At 40.2% G+C, this 6712-nt stretch overlaps 1 pseudogene; it reads right to left on the bottom strand.

The window, feature by feature from the left end:
- Positions 1-4606: 4606 nt before the first annotated feature.
- On the bottom strand, positions 4607-5867 carry LOC136485099 (putative cysteine-rich receptor-like protein kinase 20; annotated as a pseudogene).
- Positions 5868-6712: the final 845 nt, after the last annotated feature.

Here is a 6712-nt window from a genome sequence, read left to right as displayed (position 1 = left end):
ACAAATTGGGTTAAAAAATACCAAAAAGATTATCCGACGAGGCCCACACTAGGCAGGCACGGGGTTCTAGCATTTTTTTTTTCATTTTCGCAATAGGGATGCACATAAATCGGGCCTCGCGCATTATATCCCTTACCACTACACTCTAAAGTCACTTTTAATTTAAGACTGGAAATATTCCCTTAGTATTCACTTAACCAGATTTTGAAATAGAGATTTGAAGCCCTAAGCAGATTAAAAATGAAAAAAAAAGTTTCAACTACAAAGTTTTAGATCTCGTCGAGATCTAGAACTTTGCTTTTGATCGTTTTTTCACGCTAGGTCTTTAGAGAAATTCAAAAAATATGAATTTTAAAATCATTAATCTTAAAATATAATTTCTGAGCCTAAATGATTTCAAATGAAAAATAGTTAACTATAATGTTGTAGATCTTTCTGAATATACAACTTTTGTTCAAACCATTTATCCATCCAAAATCATTTGAAAAAAATTCAAAAAAATTAATTTCAAATTATTTGTAGTGGCGCTAGGTTAAGGAAACTGCCAGTATAAATGCATTTTTACTGGTTGTTTCCTTAAGTCTACCACCAGTAGGAATCATGTATTTCTACTAGCGATAGACTTAAGAAAATAGTTAGTAAAAATAAATTTGCATTGGCGGTTCATAGCCATAGACCCACAATTTCAGTTCTACTAGCACCTATACATTATAAACCGCCAGTGAAAAAAATTACAACCATCAGCAAAAATCGATTGTGTACTAGTGGCATGATTGTTAATTGCTTTCATACAGTGGAGAAATTAGACATACGGTTTAGTGATAAAAAAGGGGGCAAATTAAAAGGCATATATATGGAATACATTAGGTTCTGCAATAGTTGGATGGATCTGGTTGGATTTGTTCCGATGCGAATTGGGGCAACTCAGTTTGTAGCCTGCATACAGTTATTGTTCTGAAACATCAGTTTTTCAGAGAAGCAACATCTCTGCTCCATCGTGTGTTTGATCTCCAGTTCAGTGAAGGAACATTTTGTCTTGCTTTCAGTTTATTTTTGGCTTGGGAGATTCCTTTTTTAGATTAGTCTTCAGCTGTGCTTTCTCTGAAAATTAATCCTAGCAGCCCTTGTTTGTGTCTGCACTTTCTGTACCTCTGCCCTGCCAGAGCTGTGTCTGCTTTGCCAAACAACAGGAAGGCAGGTAAGCTGATTTGCACTCAGAGTGCAGCATTTCTACCACCCTCTCTCATTTTTATAAAAGGTCCCTTTCTAGCTGCAGTGGCTAATCTTCTAGTAATCATTGTTGCATGTTTTCAAATTGGCTGCTGGTAGCTAGTCCTTTTGTTTCCATTAGTTGCTATCTTTTTCAGTAGTTGTTTGATTCATCTACAGTTCTGTATATTCAGTTTTCTCAGAGTAATCTTGTTTCAGTCCTTCAGATTAGCAGTTCAGTGTGTGCTCTTCCATGTATTTTTGTTTGCATGCCTAGTTTAACTCAAGTACATGGTTTGATTAGTTCAGTAGACAGCAGTAGCTTTTGTTTTAGTATAAGCTTCCTTCTCTTTAGCTCTAGTTCATTTATATATTTTGTTTCGACTGGTACAAGTTCTGTTAGCCTTTTCTTGTTGTGTAGTTTTTTTTTCTCCAAAAGTCAGTTCGGCTACTAGGCTGTAGCAGTAGCCCTTTTTCTATTAATTAAATTGGTTTAGATTTTGCTTCAGAGGTTGCATGTTTTCGCTTCGGTGATGTCTTATGCAGGTATTAATGGTTCCTAACGTCAACATGTCATAAGTTGGCTTGTGTGACCTTAATAATTAGAAGAGAGGTTAGTTGGGTTAAAGTTAGGATATATGCCAAATTCTTAAGAAAACATTTATCGGCTCCCATTCATCCCCCTCTATCGCCGTTTCGGACCTTTCATTGGTATCAAGCCCAAGTAAAGATCATATATATTGCACCAGTGAGAGTGTTGATTCGATGTTCAACGGCTTTGAGTCAATTGTGAACAAAATAAGAACCAATAAGCCCTAGCTATCCTATGATGACCATGAGAGAGAGCTCTGAAACTGCTCCATGTTTTACATCATAGGGTGTGGGAGGTCAAGGTAGCGGCTATCACCGAGTCACCCAACTATGAAACCTTTACTATTGATGAGCTTTTCAGCAAGCTTAACTCCACCAAGATCGTCCAATCCAAAGCCTCAACTCAAGCGATGATAAATCCTCCTCTAGCAATGATGAAGGTGAGAGAAGATCGATGACAAGTTTAATGGGCTCTGTTTCCTTGCCAGCACTGCCAAGTGCTCAAGTCTAAGGATGGCTATTGATGGCGAGAAGATGGACGACAACGACTCCGACTCTGAGGTACACTGATCTGCCTATGAACTTGCAGTAGAGCTAGATACCCTAAATGGCACTTTACTTATTTAGGATTGCTTGTTGAAATGTGTTGTACGTGAGCATAAAAAGTTTAATACTAGACTTGAGGTTGTCACTAGAGAACTTGAGATTGCTAGGGATACTCATTTTTTTTGCGCAAGTGCTAGGGATACTCATGTTGTGCCTGATGAGACCAAGGTTTTAAATCATGAGCTATGACGTTTATCGGCAGTCTCCTCCAAAAGCTATGAAATGGTATAGTGGGATAGAACTGAAGCTATTTCATTTAACAATTTTATAGAAAAACATAAAATTTCTTAACTAATTTTAACGTGTTGCTCTGGAAAATTTTTGAACACAGATGCTCAAATAGAACACCAAGTTTTGGGGAATATGTCTCTAGGTCCATTAATTAACATTCACTAAAATAATCAACATAATGGCAACTATAATACATGCATGTTCATTCAACTTTGAAATTCAATAGTTCATTACATCATTTATCAATTAAAGAACACAACAAAGATGCATAGGTTATAATCATCTAGGGTAAGAAATGAATATTTGCTTTGTTCAATATTAGCGGTAATAAACATATTTGGGGGATAAGGCAAATGTCTAGGTTTAGCGGAGCTATAGCGTCAATACCAACAATAGAGGAACAATTGGCAATAGTTGTAATATATTGCATATGAACTCCGATTTTGATGGTCTACAAGTCCACAGAAAGCTAAGGAGATAATCTTTCCACTGCCAATAGTCCCACATCAAAATTCCTTCGGAGTCAATGGGATCATCGAAACAAGTGCGTGTCCAGAATCTTTTTGAGTGCTATGCCACCATATTTTGGGTCGTTGGGTCGTGTATTGTGTCACCTAAGTTAGGGTCCTTGGCCATATTCAGTATCTGTCACCTAAGTTAGGGTTTAATTTTACTTATATTAATCTGTCTTTGAACAGTCGTCATTCATCGGTTCGTCAGACATCAACTCATGCACATAGTCATACATTGACAATTATTCTCAGATTGCGTTCTTTCTTTGTTCTTGCTCGTGTTCTTTGATCTGTAGGCAAGGATTAGCCTTCATGGAAAGCTCAAACGAACAATGCAGTTGATTACCAGAGAAGACATGATGCTAAGCGTGCAGGGTTCAAGTCTGTGATTGGTAGTCCCATCAGTTGGTCAAGCCTCCACCAAATCGATATTTATCTCAGTATGATAGAAGATCTGGCACTCCCATTCCATTAGGGTTCATCATGAGCTTCTGTGTGGGTACAATTGTACAGCTCTGAGAGCTTTTCAAATTTCATTATCATTCACTTTGGTTGTTTAACTCTCGTATGCTTACTTAGATGCCATCACTAATTAATTGGCAACTTAAGCATAACATATGTAATGTTTAACCTACACCATGCATGCTTTTGTGCACTTTGACAAAAATACCTATTAAGTTCTTTTGCATCCAGCCATGGTTATCATGAGTACTCTTGCAATGAGATCCTGCGATTTTTGTGCTAGTGGAGTTCACGGATGGCGACTCCAGGGGCTCCTGCGGCTGGTAGGATTAAACCCATGCCGGTTGAGAGGATGATACGTGGTTGAGGTGGGCCAACCGAAGAGGGGTCTTCATCTCATGTATTTTACTTTGTTTGGACACTTTCCTAACATAGTTCCTAGGGTTAATGCATTCGTTCTGTGTAATCTTAGCGATAGCTAAAAGAGATTCTCATTGGCAAATACATGATATAAAAGCCACATGGAAGTTTAACAACTATAGTAATATGTTAACCATGCTCAATCAGACATGTTCATTAAGATGACTCCACATTGTTCAGTTGATATGCTTTGTGTCTATGATCCTTGAATGGAATCATCAATCAATAATTATGTTAACCACATACAATCAATAATTATGTTATCCATGTATGGTCCTAAAAAATTATCCAAAATTATACTTAATGTAGTCTCATTGCATAAACAATGAGCTCACGAGTAAGTCACATAATAATTGCTTTTTTGTTCACAAATAAAGCCACACATAGAACTGACAGGAAGGAGTACTAGCTGCCAACAAAAAAATGTCATTAGTCAAACAACATATTCTTCATAAGTATATAAATTACTAAGTGTTACAATTATTATATCCATGATTGCAACTTGCGCATATCACCATGGATGAACTAACTCTGCACCACGGTTTTCCTTTGTACGGCGTGCACTACTTCACTATTCAGTGAGCACGCCTTCTGTTAAGCTTGTCAACAATTTTAACAATAGAAGGTCTCTTCTTCTGATCGATATCCACACATTTTAACCCAGTTTCAACGCACGTTTTTACTTGATGGAGGCTATCTGCATCCAGTGATGAGTACCTGGATGTTATGTGCTCATCTGTCCATGTTTGACGAACCTAACAGGATTGAAATTATGAGCCTTTAGTGATAGTATGGAAACTAAATCAGAATAAGCATCTAAAAATACATTTCAGTGTTCAAATTAACTAGTAATAAATGTAGCCTTGCCTGATCTATGAAGCTCCTTGCAGACATGTCTTTGTCATTCAAAGAGTTCTTCTGCCCTGTTGTGATTTTGATGATAAGTATGCCTAAGCTGTATATATCAGACCGGGTCGAGATTTCCTCTGTACAGATATTCTGAAGCCATATATCCTCTGGAAAGCATGAACGTCAATGCAATTTACTCAGTAATTAGGAAACCAAACAATGGTATACCAGCATTATTACTGGACATACTTTGCTCTCACAACATTTATTGTGTTTATTCGGGTTTGTTCTTCACCAAAGAGTCGTGACAGGCCGAAATCCACAATTTTTTGCACCATGTTATCATCCAACAATATGTTGGCAGGCTGAAGATCCAGATGAACGATAGGCCTATCTCTCTTATGTAGGAAATGTAAACCCTGGCCGATTCCCTCGATTATTTTGAAGCATGTCGCCCAATGAGGCCTAGAAGATATATCTGAAGAATAAAAAAATGGGGCATTTAACAGTATCCAAAATAATGCATTTCTTCATAATATATGATGACAGAACAAATGTGTTTCATTCCCATACCAAAAATGTACTTGTCAAGGTTCCCATTCGGGGCATACTCGTAGCACAGCAAGCTCTCAACCATGTCCACAAGAATGTATCTTCCATTGTAGTCGATCACTTTCTTCTGCACTTCATGGCAGTAGCCAACCAACTTCACTATATTATCATGCTGGATGGCCATCAGATTCGCAACCTCGTTCTGAAACTGTTTCTCAGGTGACACAGGGGAATTATCTGACAGCTTCTTCACAACAATCGCTTGCCCATCTTGCAGAAACCCCTGTCAATTTGACCTCTCATATATGAGAACTGCCCATCTAGGAGTACTATCGAACTTTATTATATTAAAACAGGGGAAATATTTGAGCATAGCCGTACCGTATAAACAGTTCCAAGTTTTCTGTCAGGAGAGAACCCATTTGAGATATCTTTCAGAAACTCTTAGCAGGCCACATGCTGGTGATGCAGCCGCAGCCCCAAGGCCCAGGAAGGGGACCAGGAAGAAGACCAAGAATGTGAAGCTATCTGGGCCAAAATGGGCCTCGTGCGTTGCTTGTAAAGAAAGGCCCGCTCATGAGTGCGATAAGAAGGAGAGGAGAGAGGAGGAGAAACAACTTTGAACCTGTACTCATTACATTTCGTAGAAGCAAAGTAGAACCTGACTCTCCGCCGGTGTAGATTCCTGGTAGTTTACTGTTCATCTTCCTCTTCTCCGATCAGCGGCTTCGATCGCTGATAGTGGTATCAAAGCCGTCGATCTCTGGGCGCCGGCGTGCTGGAGCCCGACCCACCCACCCACAGCCACTTTATCGGGTACCGTAGAACGGGGTACCCCAAGCGAACATCAAAAGGGTCACTTAAGTCCCATCAAAAATACAAAGCTAGAAAGTAAGCCGTGGGCCCCTCACCAGCCACGTCCGAGCCCACCAGGCTCTCCGCCTCGCCTCGACCCTCGCACAGGAGGTCTTGGCGTCCTGGCGCAATCTCCGCCTCGCGCGAGGCTTCTCGCGGAAGGCCTCGGCAAGGAGTCCGATCTCCGTCTCGCGCGAGGCCTCATTCTCCGTATCGCGCGAGGCCAGCTTATCCATAGCCCGTCGCCCCTGCCTCGGCCGGTCTTCCCGACAGCACGTCATGTCCCATTAATACGTCAACCACTCCCGCAATCTCAGCCAGACGATGGCTCGACACCACAGAATGGCCGACGGGACATGAGGTCGTATCAGCACCATACCGGCTAAGACAGGGCACGACGGGAATTACCGGTCACTGTATCCTGA

The sequence above is a fragment of the Miscanthus floridulus genome, chromosome 10, assembly GCF_019320115.1.
Source record: "Miscanthus floridulus cultivar M001 chromosome 10, ASM1932011v1, whole genome shotgun sequence".
Lineage (NCBI taxonomy): Eukaryota > Viridiplantae > Streptophyta > Magnoliopsida > Poales > Poaceae > Miscanthus > Miscanthus floridulus.
Note: the sequence above shows the minus strand (reverse complement) of the source record. Positions and strands in the feature narration are given on the sequence as shown.